Genomic DNA, 19,614 nt, shown 5'->3' on the forward strand with positions numbered 1-19,614 from the left:
TGCCAGAAGAGATTGGGGCCCATATTCAATATTCTTAAAGAAAAGAAATTCCAATCAAGAATTTCATATCTAGCCAAACTAAGTTTCATAAGTGAAGAAGAAATAAGATCTGTTTCAAACAAACAAATGCTAAGGAAAAATTTGTTACTACCAGTCCTGCCTTATAAGAGGTCCTTAAGGGAATGTAAAATATGAAAAGCAAAGATCGTTACCAGCCATCACAAAAAAACACTTTTAAGTACATAGACCATTGACACTATGAAGCAGCCACACAATCAAGTTTGCATAATAACCAGTTAACAACATCATGACAGGATCAAAACCACACATATTAATATTATCCTTGAATGTCAATGGGCTAAAAGCCCCCAATTAAAAGGGACAGAGTGGCAAGTTGGATAAAGAAGCAAGACCCAACTGTACACTGTCTTCAAGAGACCCATCTCATATGTAATGATTCCCATAGGCTCAAAGTAAAGGGATGAAGAAAAATCTAACAAGGAAATGGAAAACAGAAAAAAGCAGGGGTTGCTACTCCGATATCAGAAAAAACACACTTTAAACCAACAACAATTAAAAAAGAAAAAGGAGGGCATTAAATAATGGTAAAGGGCTCAGTTCAATAAGATGACCTAACTATCCTAAATATATATGCACCCAACACAGGATCACCCAGATTCATAAAGCAAGCTCTTAGAGATCCATGAAGAAACTTAGACCCCCACACAACCATAGTGGGAGATTTCAACACCCCATCTACAGTATTAGACAGATCATCAAGGCAGAAAACTGGCAAAGAAATTTGGAACCTGAGCTTGATACTTCACCAAATGGGCCTAACAGATATTTACAGAACTCTCCACCCCAAAACAACAGAATATACATTCTTCTTATCTGCACATGGCACATACTCTAAAATTGACCACACAATTGGACATAAAACAATTCTCAGAAAATTAAAAAAAAACCAACCTGTCATACCAAACAGACTCTCAGAACACAGTGCAATAAAACTAGAAATCAATACTAAGAAAAGCACTCAAAATCATATAGTTACATGGAAATTAAACAACCTGCTCCTGAATGACTTTTGAGTATATAATGAAGTGAAGACAGAAATCAAGAAATCCTTTGAAACTAATTAGAACAAAGATATAACATACCAGAATCTCTGGGACACAGCTGAAGTGGTGTTAAGACGAAAGTTTATAGCACTAGAGACACACATCGAAAAAATTATAAAGATCTCAAATTAACAACCTAACAACTAACCTGGAGGAACTAAAGAAACAAGAGCAAACCAACCCCAGAGCTAGCAGAAGACAAGAAATAACCAAAATCAGAGCTGAACTGAAGGAAATTGAGATGTGAAAAATCATACAAAAGATCAATGAATCCAGGAGTTTGTTCTTTGAAAACCTTAATAAGATTGACAGACCACTAGCTAGACTAATAAAGAAAAAAGAGAATATCCAAATAAACTCTATCAAAAATGTCAAAGGGGACATTACCACTAACCCCACAGAAATACAGATAACCCCCAGAGACTACTACAAACACACAAACTAGAAAACCTAGAAGAAATAGATAAATCTTGGAAACATACAACCTCCCAAGATTGAACCAGCAAGAAATACAATCCCTGAACAGACCAAAAATGAGTTCTGAAATTGAGTTTGTAATAAGAAGCCTTCCAACCAGAAAAATCTCAGGACTAGATAGATTAATAGTCAAAGTCTCCCAGATGTATAAAGCTGGTGCCACTCCTACTGAAGCTATTTTTAAAAATTGAGGAGGAGAGAATCCTCCCTAACTCATTCTATGAGGCCAGCATCATTTTGATACCCAAACCTGGCAGAGACACAACAAAAAAAGAAAACTTCAGGCCAATATTCTTGATGAACATAGGTGCAAAAATCCTCAGCAAAATACTAGCAAACTGAATCCGGCAGCACCTTAAAAAGCTAATCCACCAGGATCAAGAAGGGTTTATCCTTGGGATGCAAGTTTGATTCAACATACACAAATCAATAAATGTGACCCATCACATAAACAGAACTAAAACCAAAAACCACATGACCATTTCAACAGATATAGAAAAGGCTTTCAGTAAAATTCAAAACTTCATGTTAAAAACTCCCGACAAATGAGGCATTGAAGGAACATACTTCAAAATAATAAGAGCCATCTATGAAAAACCCGCAGCCAACATCATACTGAGTAGGCAAAAGCTGGAAGCATTCCCTCTGAGAACCAGAACAAAAGAAGGATACCCACCCTCACCACTCCTAATCAACCTAGTCCTGGAAGTCCTAGTCAGAGCAATCAGGCAAGAGAAAGAAAAAAAGGCATCCAAATAAGAAGAGAGGAAGTCAAACTATCTTTCTTCACAGGTGATATGATTCTATACCTAGAAAACCCCATAGTCTCTGCCCAAAAGCTCCTGGATAAACAACTTCAGGAAAGTTTTAGGATACAAAATCAACGTACAAAACTCAGTAGTATTTCTATACACCATGATGTTGAAGCTGAGAGCCAAATCAGAACACAATCCCATTCACAATAACCACAAAAGGAATAAAATGCCTAGGAATACAGCTAACCAGGGAGGTGAAAGATCTCAACAATGAGAATTACAAAACACTGCTCAAATAAATCAGAGATGACACAAACAAATGGGAAAACATTCCATGCTCATGGAAAGGAAGAGTCAGTATTATTAAAAATGGCCATACTGCCCAAAGCAATGTACAGATTCAAGGCTATTCCTATCAAACTACCAATGAAATTCTTCACAGAAGTAGAAAAAAAAAACTCTTTTAAAATTCATATGAAACTAAATGAGAGCCCAAATAGCCAAAGCAATCCTAAAGCAAAAAGAGCAAAAGCTGAAGGCATCACATTACCTGACTTCAAACTATATTACAAGGCTACAGTAACCAAAATAGCATGGCACTGGACAAAAACAGACACACAGACCAATGGAACAGAATAGACAGCCCAGAAATAAAGCCACACACATACAACCATCTGATCTTCAACAAAGTTGACAAAAACAAGCATTGGGAAAGGACTCCCTGTTCAATAAATGGTGCTGGAATGGCTGGCCACATGCAGAAGATTGAAATTAGACCCCTTCCTTATACCATATACAAAAATTAACTCAAGATGGGGGCAGACTAAGTTTATCTTCCGGAGTGACTGTCTCTTCCAGAGTGGGCCGCAGAGTGCAGGCATTGCTGTGCTCCAGCTCCTCCAGGCCTGTGTTGCCGCACTCCCTACTGCTATGAGCTTCTTCAAAAGTTTCCCACTGTCTGGGCCAGTGGAGGGGCTCCTGCAGCAGCAGCCAGACACCAAGGCTGTGGTAAATGGGAAGGGCCTCGGCACCAGTACCCTTTACATCACTGAGAGCCACCTGTCTTGGTTAGATGGCTCTGGATTAAGATTCTCACTGGAATACCCCACCATTTGTTTACATGCATTGTCCAGGGACTGAAGCGGCTATCTAGGAGAGCATTTGTATGTTATGGTGAAAGCTAAATTTGAAGATGGATCAAAAGAATCTGTTGCTGATGAAGAAGAGGAAAATAGTGATAATGATGTAGAACCTATTACTGAATTTAGATTTGTGCCTAGTGATAAATCAGCATTGGAGGCAATGTTCACTGCAATGTGTGAATGTCAGTACTTGCATCCAGATGCTGAGGATGAAGATTCAGATGCTTACGATGGAGAAGAATATGATCTGGAAGTGCAAGAACAAGGACATGGGGACATCCCTACATTTTACACCTATGGAGAAAGATTTATCTCATCTAACAGCAGAGGGCCAAGCCATGTTGGAGATTAGAAGGAACGCTTTCTCAGTCTGTAAGCTGCCGTATCATATGGCTGGGGTCAGGACAGAAGACTCAATAAGAGATGATGAAGCTGGGATGGAGGCAGATACCACACCAACAGTTGCTGGATAGTTTGAGGATGCAGATGTTGATCACTGAAAATGATTTATGCAGGTTTAAGATTGGCCTCCTCTGTGGCTTTCAGATATAGGTACATCTTATAAATCAGGAACAAATAGGAAATTCCTTGAGGAAGTTGGTAAATCTAACAAAACATTGGAGATCATGGGGCCAATTTTTTCTTCTCTGTATACTCTTTCTCAAGACAGCTCATGGTTTAAAAACCCATTAACATGCTAATAATTCCCAGACTAATACTTTCTGGCCTGACCACTTCACTGAGTTTTAGACATGGATACCCAATTGTCTACTTGACATGCCCGCTTAGATAACTAGTAGGCAGTTCAAACTTAATATGTCCTATACAGAACCTGTAAGTTCCCCTACCGAACCCATTTCAGCAGAAGGTGCCATAATCCTTCCTGTTACTCAAGCCCCCAACCTAGGGACAATCCTTGGTTTCTCTTTTTTCCTGATTCCCCATAGTCACTCCATCATCAAGTGCTATTCAGTCTATATTCAAAATATATCTCATACCTGTACATCATCAACTCCTGTTAGATTCTTTTTGTTCTTTTTAACTTTTTTTTTTTTTTTTTTGGTAGAGACAGGGCCTCGCTGTATTTCCAGGCCTGGTCTTGAACTCCTGGCCTCAACTGATCCTCCTAATTCTGCCTCCCATGTGTTGGAATTATATGCATGAGCTATTGCGCCTGGCCAACTCCTGCTTAGTTTCTTGCAGTAACTTATAAATTGCTTTCCTTGCTTTCACTCTTGCCCCTACAATTCATCTTCTATATGGCAGAGTGATCTTTTTAAAAGTGTAAATCAGATCATAGCCCTGCCTCCTCTGCTGAAAATTCTCCAATGACTTCCTGTCACAAGCTCCTCACCATGGCCTCCAGGGCCTTCCATTAGCTGTCCTGGCCCACCTCTCTGACTTTTGCGCTTCCTTTTTCTCATCCCTGTACCTTGAAGTATTTGGGCCCTTGTTATTTAGGTTTAATGTCAAATATACCCTCTCAGAAAAACTATTTAAAAACAATTTTTTAGGGACAGGGTCTCACTCTGTTGCCCAGACTGGAGTGCGGTAGGGAGATCACAGCTCACTGCAGCCTTGAACTGCTGGGCTCAAGTGATCCTCCCGCTTCGGCCTCCCAAGTAGCTAGGACTACAGGCACACACCATTGCACCTGGCTAATTTTTAAGTTTTTTGTAGAGACTGAGTCTTACTATGTTGCCCTAGGCTGGTCTTGAACTCCTGGCCTCGAGTGATCCCACCTTCCCAAAGTGGTAGAATTACAGGCCTGAGCCGTCGTGCCTAGCTGACCTCTTTTTGTTTTCTTCAAGGTACTTACCACTAATTAAAGTGATTGTGTTCATGTATTTGTTTCCTAGTTCACTGCCTAACATTCCTCACTGAATTGTAAGCTCCAGAGGATAAGTTCCTTGTCTATTATTCAACTGTTTATGCCCATTGCCTAGATTAGTGCCTGACTCATGGTGGGCTCTCAATGAAACTGTTTAATGAATGAATGAATGATCTGCCCATTGTATGCACGTTCTTTGCACCAAGGCCTGGCTTTTTATACAAATAAGAACAATACATGATGCCATCTGTACCTTCAAGGGAGGAGCAGTTTTGTAGAGTGGCAGAGGCAGGAGCTCTGGAGCTCGACAGACCTAGGTCCTGAGACGTGGCTCTGTGAAATGGGTGACCTTGGACCTCTGAGCCTTTCTGAATTCAGTTTTCTAATCTATAAAATGGTAATAATTCTATCTACTTCTAGAGTTTTTACAGTAACTTTTTTCCTGTTTTTACCTGCTATTGAATAGGGTAACTTTTATAGAATTCAAGTCCAATTTATATTAGCAGAAGTTGTATCTGCAGCTTACAAACAGTATATCATCCCAGCAAAGAATACATGCCTGTGTATATGTTCCTCTCTTTAGATGTGTGTGTCTGTGTGTGTGTGTGTGTGTGTGTGTGCAAGTGTGTGTGTGTGTGAGTGGGTGAGACTCAGTGTGTGTGGGAGTGGATAGATATGTGTGTGGGGGGAGTGTGGGTCTATCTGTCTCATATATTACATATAGTATATATAATATATAATGTTATATATTACACATTACATATAATACATTATATTATAGTACATTAAAAATTATATATACACATTTGATATATATATAATATATATATGGAGAGAGAGAGAGACAGTTTCTTAGAAGAACGATTAATTCTCCAATTCATCAAGGGATAATTTTCTAGCATGAAGCAGAGTCCTTAACAGCCTTATTTAATTGATGGTAATTGGTATTAAGAGGGTATAATTTATAGAACAAGCATTTAAAAAATACCTCTGCTTAGAGTTCTAACGCTGGGTGATAAGAACCATCAAGCTTGCCATTCAGGAAGTCCTTGAAGTTTGTGAATGACAAATAGGTCAAGGAGAAAATTGTTGAGGGACCCCTTCAATGTCTTCTTAAGTCTCTCAAATGTCAATCAAGAAATGGTATCCTCCAAATGAAAACCTTTTCCACTTGGAAGCCTGTTGTCCATTACAAAGCTTTCTCTCTCTTTTCTGCCGGAAGAGCAAATGAAATGTATTTTTCCAACAGCAGCTTTCAGGAAAGCCAGTTAGTGAATTTTAAGATTAGTTTATTCTGCTCCAGATTTTGAAGTTATTTTTTGATATTTGATCTGTGGGCTGAATCACAGAATCCAACTTTAAAGTTAGAAGGGATCTGGAGATCATTTAGTTCAAACTCCCTTGTGCAGCTTTTCTGTAGACATGAAAATTGTGCTGTTAATTTTTAATACCATTTTGAGTCTTTGAATGAGAGAATTAAGCTTTTCATAATTATATGCCATGACCACCAGCAGCTCTTGGAGGAGCTCATGAGGAGAAACTCCAGAGAAGCATGAGTTCTTCCTGTCCAATATCTGGCATGGAACATGGAACCCAGAATAAAGGCTTGGAAAATGAATCATTCCTAATATAGTAGAGAAATCAGACAAGCTTGCAAACATGGAATCGTTCACAACAAAAGGATAAAGACCTGGAAAATCTAAAATAAAATAACCAGCAGGGTATGGTGGCTCACGCCTGTAATCCCAGCACTTAGAGAGGCTTAGGTGGGAGGATTGTTTGAGGCCTTGAGTTTGAGATTAGCCTGGGCAACATAATGAGACTCATCTCTACAAAAAATAAAAAAAATTAGCCAGGCGTGGTGGCATGTGCTGGAGGCTGAGGCGGGAGGATGGCTTGAGCCCAGGAGTTTGAGGCTATAGTGAGCTATGGTCCGATTGTGCCACTGCACTCCAGCATGGATGACAGAGTGAGACCCTGTCCCTAAAGATAAAATAACATTATTCAAAAATGATTTTTATTAGGTTTAAAGAATTAGTGAGAGCCCCCCCTCCCAATAAGTATATGCTTTTTCGTAGCACTTCACATTCCCCATACTAACTTACTAATTTAATGTTTCTGTTGGTGACTCATGCTGAATTGTGCAACAGGAACACAGAGTGCTGAATTTCCTTAGATAATCCACAGAACGGAAAATCAATTTTATGACAAATAAGCATTGACTAAAAAGAGAAATCAGAGTGTAAATAACTATCACCATATAACTCATTTTATCTTCTAAAGAACTCAGTTTGGAAAATATCTTTATATCTCTATATTCTATGCCTTTATAACCATATGATATATCTCCATATCATGTGTAATACGTTTATACACCACTGTATTAGGCAGTTCTTGCATTGTTGTAAAGAAATACCTGTGACTGGCTGGGTGCACTGGCTCACACCTGTAATCCCAGCACTTTAGAAGGCCGAGGCAGGCAGATCACATGAGGTCAGGAGTTTGAGACCAGCCTGGCCAACATGGTGAAACCCCGTCTCTACTAAAAATACGAAAATTAGCCAGGCGTGGTGGCACACACCTGTAATCCCAGCTACTCGGGAGGCTGATGTGGGGGCAATTGCTTGAACCCGGGAGGCAGAGGCTGCAGTAAGCTGAGATTGTGTGGTACTGCACTCCAGCCTGGGGGACAGAGTGAGACTCTGTCTCAAACAAACAAACAAACAAACAAACAAGAAAACCCTGTGACTGGGTGATTTATAAAGAGAAGAGGTTTAATTGGCTTATGATTCTGCAGGCTGTACAGGAAGTTTGGTGTTGGCATCTGCTCGGCTTCTGGGGAGGCCTCAGGAAGCTTACAGTCGTGGCAGAAGGTGAAAGGGGAGCAGGGATGTCACATGACCAGAGCAGGCATGAGAGAAAGAGAAAGAATATGTGTCGGGGGAGGGGGGTGCCACACACTTTTAAATGACCAGATCTTGTATAAACTCAGGGCAAGAGCTCACTTATCACCAAGGCCCAAGCCATTCATGAGGGATCCGCCCCCATGAGACAAACACTTCCCACCAGGCTCCACCTCCAATACTGGGGATTATAATTCATGAGATTTGGGTCAAGAAAAATATCCAAACTATATCAACCACCATATTAGTGGTATTGAAACTAATGGTATAGCGGTTTAATTGCTTGCATGAAGGCACATCGGCAGCTAATCGGCCGAGCTGGGACTCAAAACTAAGTCTGACTCCACTATACTTCACTGGTTCTGCCATGGCAGAGAACAGAAAGGGATTTGAAGAAGACTTAATCATGTGACTTCATGGTACTGGTGAGGACATGGGGACCAGAAGAAACTGCAACTTGCCTAAAATCACACAACTGCTTAGTGGCAGAGCTGGAGTCACAGTTAGCTGTCCCTTGACCATGAAGCCTCATTTTAGAAATTTTGCTATTTTTTTCCCTCTTCTCTGTTCCTAAAATTTACTTTTTAAGACTGCTGTTGAACAAAGGAAATTCATGTCTTATAAGTACTATTTACATAATCAGTATCCTAGAGGTGAAATAATAGCTTAGGGACTATATCATCACAGGTCTCTTGAATGTGTTTAGGTTAGACTGTGATAAGGAGTGCAGACCGGCTGAAATAGCACTTGCTCTAAAGGATATTTTGATTAGATAGAGCAGCTTTGTTTCTGGCCTGAATTAATAGGTGATAGAAATATATTAGCAGAAGGTAATAGTAGGTGATTAAAAGATTTAAATAGCAAATTCAGTTCTTTGAATTCTCCCTGTGATGAAGCCTCTGCATCCTATTTCGTAATACTTACTTATAAAGAAGATCCATAAAATGAGTACATCCTGTTTAAAATACAGATGCCCTATCTGTAAGTGATTTTGTTGTTCTGACATCTAATGCCATTGGCAAAAATTATAAACTTTTAAATTTTTTTTAGAGAGATGGGGGTCTCGCTCAAGCTAGAGTATAGTGACATGATCATAGATCACTGTAGCCATGAACTTCTGGGCTCAAGCGATCTTCCCACCTCAGTCTCCAGAGTAGCTGGGACTACAAGTGTGTGCCACCATGTCCAGATAATTTTAAAAACAATTTTTGTAGAGACAGATCTCTTTGTGTTGCCCAGGCTGGTCTTGAACTCTGGGTCTCAAGCAATCCTCCTGCCTCAGCCTGCCAAAGTACTGGGATTACAAGCATATGTCAGTAAATTTATAATTATAAATTTCATACCTCTGTGGTCAATGAAAGCAGTTTTCAATTAATGACATGTTGGCTAATATTTACCGCCTGTTGTAAGTGTGGCTTAACATGTTTAAGTGTTAACAATTACTAATAATACTTATAGTTTGTTGGTAGTTTACATTTCTGTTGAAGGCATAGTTCTCTTCTGAAGTTACCTTCTATGTGAGGAAACTCCGATTATTATAAAACTCCTAGCTTCTCTCCACCGTCTCATTTGCTTCTCTCCAGGGAGGAAGAAAGATTCAATCCGTTTGGTGAATTGGGCACCTGTAACCCGGCTTCTTCCTCAGGGGAGAGAGCGGCCCACGGAGAGCAAACATTTTCCTCAGCTTTTCCATGTGGTCAGGATGGGTCTGAGGTTTGTGACTGGACGGGTGTCTCATTCTAGGGTTTGCTGTCAGGAAGTCGATGTACCTGCAGGAATAATCTATGTCCTTCAACCGAGGCTTCATCAGTACCACATGGGATAATTTGGCTCTCCATCAGCTGCCTTTTTTTGTCTTGTTTCCCAATTGGTTCAGGCCTCAGTGGGGAGGGGAGGCCTCAGTTATCAGAACACCTCACAGACCCAAACTGCTGTGAGCCACTGGGCTGAGTCTTGAGGCCGTTAATAAGAAGCACAGTTTGTGAGATAAGCATCACGTGGAGATTGAGGTTTGTGGCTTGGAGGGTGCTTTTAGCTCTGGCGATTCTGTACTTGGTGCAAAACACGTTAGATTTTTACCAAGGTGGGTCACTTTGTCCAAAGGCAAGGGGCTGTTTTCATAAGAGTGGTTGTGTTTCTCTAGGGGCAGAAGTGCAGGCACCAGGGTCTCAGCTGAGGCTCAGACCTTCCACAAATCTGCAGGGATCTGAGAGCAGACTGCTGCAGGTGTGGGTTTTATTCTGAGCCGGCAAGGCTGAAGCAAGTGCTTGATTATAGGGAAGAGTCTTCCTTATGGTCTTTAGCTGTCAGGGAGCAGAGTAATATTTACTGTTTTAAAACTGCAATGCAGCTGATTTTTGCACAAGCTAAAGAGCACTAAGTGAGATTTTTTGCCTTTAACCAACAGCATCAGATCTAGGTAAGCGCTGTGGGTTTCCTGCCCCAATTTCTGTTTTTCTTTTCTGTTCTGTTTTTTTTTTTTTTTTTTCTGCCTTCCCAGCCAAGAAAGGGACAGACTGATCTTGAGTTCTTATGGCTTGTTTATAAAAAAAAAAAAAAAAAGCCAGGCACACACAAAAATCTACTGTCTGATTCCATTTACATGATGTTTAAATCCCAGGCAAAACCAATTTATGGTGATAGATATCAGAATATTTGGTATCTTTAAGGAGTTGTCAACTGAATGGGGGTTCCAGGGAGCATTTAGGGTTATTGGAAATGTTCTCTGTCTTGATTTAGGCATTGTTTGCTCATGTATATATGTACACACAAATTAATTGAAGTGTGTACTTGAAAGTTGTACACCTTATTGTAACCTTAAAGTATTTATCCAGACATAGATGAGCACGGATGACTTCTCTGAGCCAGCAATTTAGCAGCATGCTCCCCATCTGCAGTGCTTGCTCTAATGGTCCCCAATTCCCATAGGCTACTAGGGGAGGGGCTGTGTCAGATTCTATAAGACACACTCTACTGGTTTCGAGTTTGCCTTTAAAGGTGTATTTATTTTTATTTGATGCCTTCCTGGTCCCCCTTGATGTTCTGGATACTCACCAGGTGTAAGTGGTGTAAGAGACCCAACCCCCGACCAGGTCTAGGGTGATGGCTGCTATGAGAAAAACTTGAGGCTGTCTGCTCCCACTGCCCCACCCCCGGCAAACTCAGAAGGTGCCAAGAGACTAAAGAATGACTCGGACAAGTCCAGCTTGGCGAGTAGATGAGTTTATTAGGACATGCATACAGGGCACTCCTTGGCAGCAGCAGGATGGCTCAAGAGTTCCACACCACGTCCCGTCTCTAACTGTTTTTTTTTTTTTTTTTTTTTTTGAGATGGAGTTTCTCTCTTGTTGCCCAGGCTGGAGTGCAATGGTGTCATCTCGGCTCACTGCAACCTCTGCCTCCTGGGTTCAAGCAATTCTCCTGCCTCAGCCTCCCAAGTAGCTCGGATTAGATATGTGCCACCGCACCCGGCTAATTTTGTATTTTTAGTAGAGATGGGGTTTCACCATATTGGCCAGGCTGGTCTTGAACTCCTGACCTCAGGTGATCCACCTGCCTGGGCCTCCCAAAGTGCTGGGATTACAGATGTGAGCCACCGCGCCTGGCCTCTAAACTACTTTTAAGTTAATTTTCTGGCTCTTTGGCTACTGTGTTTGAGCACTGAGGCTGTTTTCTTTGGTAGGTTCTCAGATACTCTCTGAGATGTTTGAGTTCTCAGGGACATCTGCTCCTTGGCTGGGCACCATGGCCTTGGCTCACTGGAATAAATATTTAGGGTTCAGGCAGCAGACACAAACCCTTGAGTAGCCTGGTGAGGGACCCACTATTAATGGCCCTAACATAATCTTGAGTGTTTACCACACAGCTGGGTGAATCAGTTAGTTCTCTAGTAGATGTAGTCCTCTGACCAACCGGATGTCTGTCCTGCACAAGGTGTAACATATATGTGCCATATTTCAAATTCCTGCACACATACCACAATCATCTATTCTTCTGTAAAGGACCAGATAGTCTACACTTTGTGCTTTGCGGGTCATAGGATCTCTGTGTCAACTAGTCAGCTCTGCCTGAAAGCAGCTATAGACAATACATAAACAAATGGGTGTGGCTGTGCTCCAAGAAAGCTTAATTTACAAAACAGGTGGTCAGCCAGATTTAGTCTACAGGCTATAATTTGCCTGATCTACACCATGTAATCATTCTGAAAAATTGACAGAGACAGGTTTATTCCATCTTTTTTTGGTTTGTTTTTGCCAGTAGGGGAACTGAGGCTTGGTGAGCTGAATGAGTTTCCCAGGTTATCTCTGGGTAGTGAAGGATTTCCAACCAGGACTCGGATGAAATGTACTCATGCTATTGACATGTAGTTTTAAGGTCTATGAGAATAAGTGTCATGTCTAATACTGCTTAGCATTCAACTTGAAGCACTCAATAAGTATTCTCTCAACTGAGCAATTTTGTATAACTTTCAGTCTTAAAACATCTTCCTATTCAGCCTCCCTCCCTCTCTCCCTTTCTTCCTCTTTTTTTTTTTTTTTTTTGAGATGGAGTTTCGCTTTTGTCACCCAGGCTGGACTGCAATGGTGCAATCTCGGCTCACTGCAACCTCCGCCTCCTGGGTTCAAGAGATTCTCCTGCCTCAGCCTCCCAAGTAGCTGGGATTACAGGCATGCACCACTACACCTGGCTAATTTTTGCTAATATTTAGTAGAGATGGGGTTTCACCACATTGGCCAGGCTAGTCTCAAACTCCTGACCTCAGGTGATCCACCTGCCTCGGGCTCCCAAAGTGCTGGGATTACAGGCATGAGCCACTGCACCTGGCCTGCCTGCCCTTCCTTCCTTCCTTCCTTCCTTCCTTCCTTCCTTCCTTCCTTCCTTCCTTCCTTCCTTCCTTCCTTCCTTCCTTCCTTCCTCCCTCCCTCCCTCCCTCCCTTCCTTCCTCCCTCCCTCCCTTCCTTCCTTCCTTCCTTCCTTCATCTCACTCTGTCATCCAGGCTGGAGTGCAGTGGTGCAGTCTTGGCTCACTGCAACCTCTGCCTCCAGGGTTCAAGTGATTCTCCTGCCTCAGCCTTCCAAGTAGCTGGGACTACAGGTGCATGCCACCATGCCTGGCTAATTTTTGTATTTTTTGTAGAGATGGGGTTTCGACATGTTGCCCGGGCTGGTCTCCAACTCCTAAGCTCAGGCAATCCATCTGATTGCCTCCCAAAGTGCTGGGATTACAGGCGTGAGCTACCATGCCTGGCTTTCCTCCACACACTTTCTATTGTCTGATTATCATCTCAGAAGGAAGCCTGAATAGGCTTCGAAGGTATTTAAATTTTAAAAGAGGACAGCTAAAGAAGGCAACACTATTTTCAGCAGAGCTAAATGCTACACAGATGAAGAAGATAATTTAGAAAAGCGTCTCAGATCAAAGCATATCAGTATCCTCACCTCATTTATTAAGATGTGTGTGTGACTGTAGCCATACTAAGTGACACGAAAGACCTTGTTAATCAGATCACTCACTCATCCTTTTTGTGGCCACAAAGGAGTGCGTCTAGGCTAAAGGAATAATACTTATTGCTAAATACTATCCTATCAAAGGCTGAAAATATACATTTGCTTCCCCTGGGCTCTACTCAAGAGTAGTAATCATTCCACTGTTTATCAAAACACCATATTGTACACCTTATATATGATAAAAAAGACATAGCACACATCTGCTCTACATTTATAATAAAGAAACCTACAGGCAGTTTTTTTTTGTATTGTTACCCTCTTGCCTTTACTCAGATTTTATTATTTAACCAGAATCCACAAGCGATGTCTGCCACATCATGCTGACTCCAGGGACTGCGTATGAACAATCTGTAGTTATGGCTTCATTTCTTGAAATGCCCTTACCTTTCAGTGTCTGAAACGTAACACAGATACTTAGGAAGAAGGATGGAAAATATGATGTTTCATTCTATGAGTTATGTACCCTTCCTTTGGTGCAAAAAATATTTGAACGGGAAATTATTTACTACTGCATTACTCTCCTATTCAAAAGAGATGTGGCTGGGCACAGTGGCTCACACCTGTAATCCCAGCACTTTGGGAGGCCGAGGCGGGTCGAACATTTGAGGTCAGGGGTTCGAGACCAGCCTGGCCAACATGGTGAAACCCCGCCTCTACTAAAATTACAAAAAAATTTAGCCAGTTACGGTGGCAGGTACCTGTAGTCCCGGCTACTTGGGAGGCTGAGGCAGGAGAATCGCTTAACCCCAGGAGGCGGAGTTTGCAGTGAGCTGAGATCACACCACTGCACTGCAGTCTGGGCAACACAGCCAGAGTCTGTCTCAAAAAAAAATAAAATAAGTAAAGCCATTTTTTTCTCAATGCAGTTTGGACATCACAGGGGTACTTGGGGACCTCTATGGGAAAATGAGACATGGGGAACAGTGGTGAAAATCCATTTGCTTTCTTCCTGGTTTCACTTGGGGCCTCACAGCTTTCCCCTAGGGCCAGTCCTGCAAGATACAAGCATTTCTTACTTGCGTATTCTAAGAATATTTTGCTGAAAAAAAATTCATTTCTTCTCTGTTTTCATCCAAACAATTCCCTATCCAAGAGATCCTCCTCATGTAAAAATCTGATCAGGTCAATCAGCTCCTTTAAAATTCTTCTGGTATTCCTCACTGTCTAGAGGACAGCTGTAGGCTTCCCCTTAGCTTGGAACACAGTGCTTTTATTTATTTACTTATTTTTTAATTTTATTATTTTTGGGATGGAGTCTTGTTCTATAGCCCAGTCTGGAGTACAGCGGCATGATCTCAGCTCACTGTAACCTCCTCCTCCTGGGTTCAAGCAATTCTCCTGCCTCAGCCTCCCAAGTAGCAGGGATTACAGGTGCCTACCACCATGTCTGGCTAATTTTTGTATTTTTAATAAAGACAGAGCTTCACCATGTTGGTCAGGCTGGTCTCAAACTCCTGACCCGAGGTGATCTGCCTGCCTTGGCTTCCCAAAGTGCTGGGATTACAGGCGTGAGCCACCGTGCTCAGCCACGTAGTCCTTTTGTGACCTGGCTCTCCTCTACTTTGTAAAATGTTCCATTTCCACATCCATCCTGGACTCCAGCCATTCCAAACAGACTCTGACTCTAGGTGCCAGGTTATTCCTGGTCTCAGTGCCTTGCATAGCTGCACCTTCTCCCTAGAATATTTCTGTGATGTTCTCCCTAAATAAGTGCCCATGTTAGTTCAAGCATCACTGTCTTTGGGAAGGCTGTTTGACCTTCTCAGCCAGAGATTGGCATTTTCTCACCCCATGTAAGGATGGCCACCAAAAGATACATTTTCCCTGGGCCTCAGCCTCCCTTACTAGACCTTGCACCCTAACAAGTTCTATTCATTTTTGTATCCTTAGTGCCCGGCATAGTGTAGAATTTAATAACATGTGCTAGAAATAATGGGTAATGATTTTATAAAGAAGAAAACTTCAGATTTCTAACATTCTGTTTTATAATATTCATATTACAAACAGGAGTTTTTAGAGGGAAGAGGCCCTCATTCACCTTTGTATTTATTGTGCTAACATAGTGCCTGGTAGTAACACTTAATAAATTTTTGGGGAACAAATAGGGGAGTGAGTAGATAAACGGATGATGTGATATAACCATCCAGTGTGCACCCAGGGCTCAGCCTCCATTCATCACTATCTACCACAAAAGTCTCGAGGTAGCTGGAAGCAATGCCAAAGACTCAGAGCTCCTCTCTCTTTGGATGAATGGCTAAGAGATTACAGAGGGAGCCACAGGCATTGCTAAAGAATCTAAAGTCAGAGCTGACCTGGGGTTAGCCTAGTAGAAATGTACTTACTAAGTCCTTAGTTCATTTGTTTATTTAATACATATTTATTGGGTCACAATTCCTAATTGGAAATTCTTGAGGCCTGATGTGTTCAGAATTCAGATTTTCTTCAGATTTTAGAGCGGTAATGTAGCACATAGCATGTAAAGCTATACTAGGGCAGAGACCACTAGTATACTGGGGTGTACCTAGGGGTCTAGGGCCACATCATGGGACAAAGCACATTAATATTTCTGCAGAAAAGCCTATTTATATCTGCACTACATTGTGGAATAAATAAAAACTGTAAATAGGCTTATGACAATTCAGGTTAGGTTTTGCCTTCAAATGACTTAAGGTCAGATCAGGTTTTTCTGCCAATTGTGTTGCAGAAAACTTTCTTTTTTTCAGAACTTTTTGGGTTGTGGAATTGTGGATGAGGAATTATAGAATGTAACAATGATTATCTGCAAGAATTCCTCTTTTAGAAGAAATTTGGGAAAATATCCAACAAATATTAACTCTATCAGTAATTCCCAAAATGGTTTGGTTGAAAAAAAGTCATCTCAAAGGGTATTATTAAAATCTAAAGACAAATGAATTTAAATATACTTTCATTAAAAAAAGAACCTTGGGGAGGAGCCAAGATGGCCGAATAGGAACAGCTCCGGTCTACAGCTCCCAGCGTGAGCAACGCAGAAGACGGGTGATTTCTGTATTTCCATCTGAGGTACCGTGTCCATCTCACTAGGGAGTGCCAGACAGTGGGCGCAGGTCAGTGGGTGACTGCACCGTGTGCCAGCCGAAGCAGGGGCGAGGCATTGCCTCACTCAGGAAGTGCAAGGGGTCAGGGAGTTCCCTTTCCAGGGGTGACTCCCTTTCCACCAGGGAGTTCCCTTTCCACCTGGAAAATTGGGCCACTCCCACCCGAAAACTGTGCTTTTCCGACGGGCTTAGGAAACGGCGCACCAGGAGATTATAGCCCACACCTGGCTCAGAGGGTCCTACGCCCACGGAGTCTTGCTGATTGCTAGCACAGCAGTCTGAGATCAAACAGCAAGGGGGCAGCGAGGCTGGGGGAGGGGCGCCCGCCATTGCCCAGGCTTGCTTAGGTAAACAAAGCAGCGGGAAGCTTAACCTGGGTGGAGCCCACCACAGCTCAAGGAGGCCTGCCTGCCTCTGTAGGCTCCACCTCTGGGGGCAGGGCACAGACAAACAAAAAGACAGCAGTAACCTCTGCAGACTTAAATGTCCCTGTCTGACAGCTTTGAGGAGAGCAGTGGTTCTCCCAGCACGCAGCTGGAGATCTGAGAACAGGCTGACTGCCTCCTCAAGTGGGTCCCTGACCCCTGACCCCTGAGCAGCCTAACTGGGAGGCACCCCCCAGCAGGGGCAGTCTGACACCTCACACTGCCGGCCCGGTACTCCAACAGACCTGCAGCTGAGGGTCCTGTCTGTTAGAAGGAAAACTAACAGAAAGGACAACCACACCAAAAACCCATCTGTACATCACCATCATCAAAGACCAAAAGTAGATAAAACCACAAAGATGGGGAAAAAACAGAGCAGAAAACCTGGAAACTCTAAAAAGCAGAGTACCTCTCCTCCTCCAAAGGAACGCAGTTCCTCACCAGCAACGGAACAAAGCTGGACAGAGAATGACTTTGACGAGCTGAGAGAAGAAGGCTTCAGACGATCAAATTACTCCGAGCTACGGGAGGATATTCAAACCAAAGGCAAAGAAGTTGAAAACTTTGAAAAAAATTTAGAAGAATGTATAACTAGAATAACAAATACAGAGAAGTGCTTAAAGGAGCTGATGGAGCTGAAAACCAAGGCTCGAGAACTACGTGAAGAATGCAGAAGCCTCAGGAGCCGATGCGATCAACTGGAAGAAAGGGTATCAGCCCTGGAAGATGAAATGAATGAAATGAAGCAAGAGGGCAAGTTTAGAGAAAAAAGAATAAAAAGAAATGAGCAAAGGCTCCAAGAAATGTGGGACTATGTGAAAAGACCAAATCTACGTCTGATTGGTGTACCTGAAAGTGACAGGGAGAATGGAACCAAGTTGGAAAACACTCTGCAGGATATTATTCAGGAGAACTTCCCCAATCTAGCAAGGCAGGCCAACATTCAGATTGAGGAAATACAGAGAACGCCACAAAGATACTCCTCGAGAAGAGCAACTCCAAGACACATAATTGTCAGATTCACCAAAGTTGAAATGAAGGAAAAAATGTTAAGGGCAGCCAGAGAGAAAGGTCGGGTTACCCTCAAAGGGAAGCCTATCAGACTAACAGCGGATCTGTCGGCAGAAACCCTACAAGCCAGAAGAGAGTGGGGGCCAATATTCAACATTCTTAAAGAAAAGAATTTTCAACCCAGAATTTCATATCCAGCCAAACTAAGCTTCATAAGTGAAGGAGAAATAAAATACTTTACAGACAAGCAAATGCCGAGAGATTTTGTCACCACCAGGCCTGCCCTAAAAGAGCTCCTGAAGGAAGTGCTAAACATGGAAAGGCACAACCGGTACCAGCCACTGCAAAATCATGCCAAAATGTAAAGACCATCGAGACTAGGAAGAGACTGCATCAACTAACGAGCAAAATAACCAGCTAACATCATAATGACAGGATCAAATTCACACATAACAATATTAACTTTAAATGTAAATGGACTAAATGCTCCAATTAAAAGACACAGACTGGCAAATTGGATAAAGACTCAAGACCCATCAGTGTGCTGTATTCAGGAAACCCATCTCATGTGCAGAGATACACATAGGCTCAGAATAAAAGGATGGAGGAAGATCTACCAAGCAAATGGAAAACAAAAAAAGGCAGGGGTTGCAATCCTAGTCTCTGATAAAACAGACTTTAAACCAACAAAGATCAAAAGAGACAAAGAAGGCCATTACATAATGGTAAAGGGATTAATTCAACAAGAAGAGCTAACTATCCTAAATATATATGCACCCAATACAGGAGCACCCAGATTCATAAAGCAAGTCCCGAGTGACCTACAAAGAGACTTAGACTCCCACACATTAATAATGGGAGACTTTAACACCCCACTGTCAACATTAGGCAGATCAACGAGACAGAAAGTCAACAAGGATACCCAGGAATTGAACTCAGCTCTGCACCAAGCAGACCTAATAGACATCTACAGAACTCTCCACCCCAAATCAACAGAATATACATTTTTTTCAGCACCACACCACACCTATTCCAAAATTGACCACATACTTGGAAGTAAAACTCTCCTCAATAGATGTAAAAGAACAGAAATTATAACAAACTATCTCTCAGATCACAGTGCAATCAAGCTAGAACTCAGGATTAAGAATCTCACTCCAAACCGCTCAACTACATGGAAACTGAACAACCTGCTCCTGAATGACTACTGGGTACATAACGAAATGAAGGCAGAAATAAAGATGTTCTTTGAAACCAACGAGAACCAAGACACAACATACCAGAATCTCTGGGATGCATTCAAAGCAGTGTGTAGAGGGAAATTTATAGCACTAAATGCCCACAAGAGAAAGCAGGAAAGA

The 19,614-nt window shown here is 42.1% G+C and overlaps 1 long non-coding RNA gene and 1 pseudogene across 1 annotated transcript in view; both read left to right on the plus strand.

Moving 5' to 3' along the window:
* The window catches only part of LOC129035086 (uncharacterized), a 72,694-nt gene that overhangs the window by 28,456 nt on the left and 24,624 nt on the right, over positions 1-19,614 (plus strand). The window lies entirely within an intron of this gene.
* Positions 3,287-3,998, plus strand: LOC129035085 (methylosome subunit pICln-like; annotated as a pseudogene).

Source organism: Pongo pygmaeus, chromosome 3 (genome assembly GCF_028885625.2).
Source record: "Pongo pygmaeus isolate AG05252 chromosome 3, NHGRI_mPonPyg2-v2.0_pri, whole genome shotgun sequence".
NCBI classification, from domain to species: domain Eukaryota; kingdom Metazoa; phylum Chordata; class Mammalia; order Primates; family Hominidae; genus Pongo; species Pongo pygmaeus.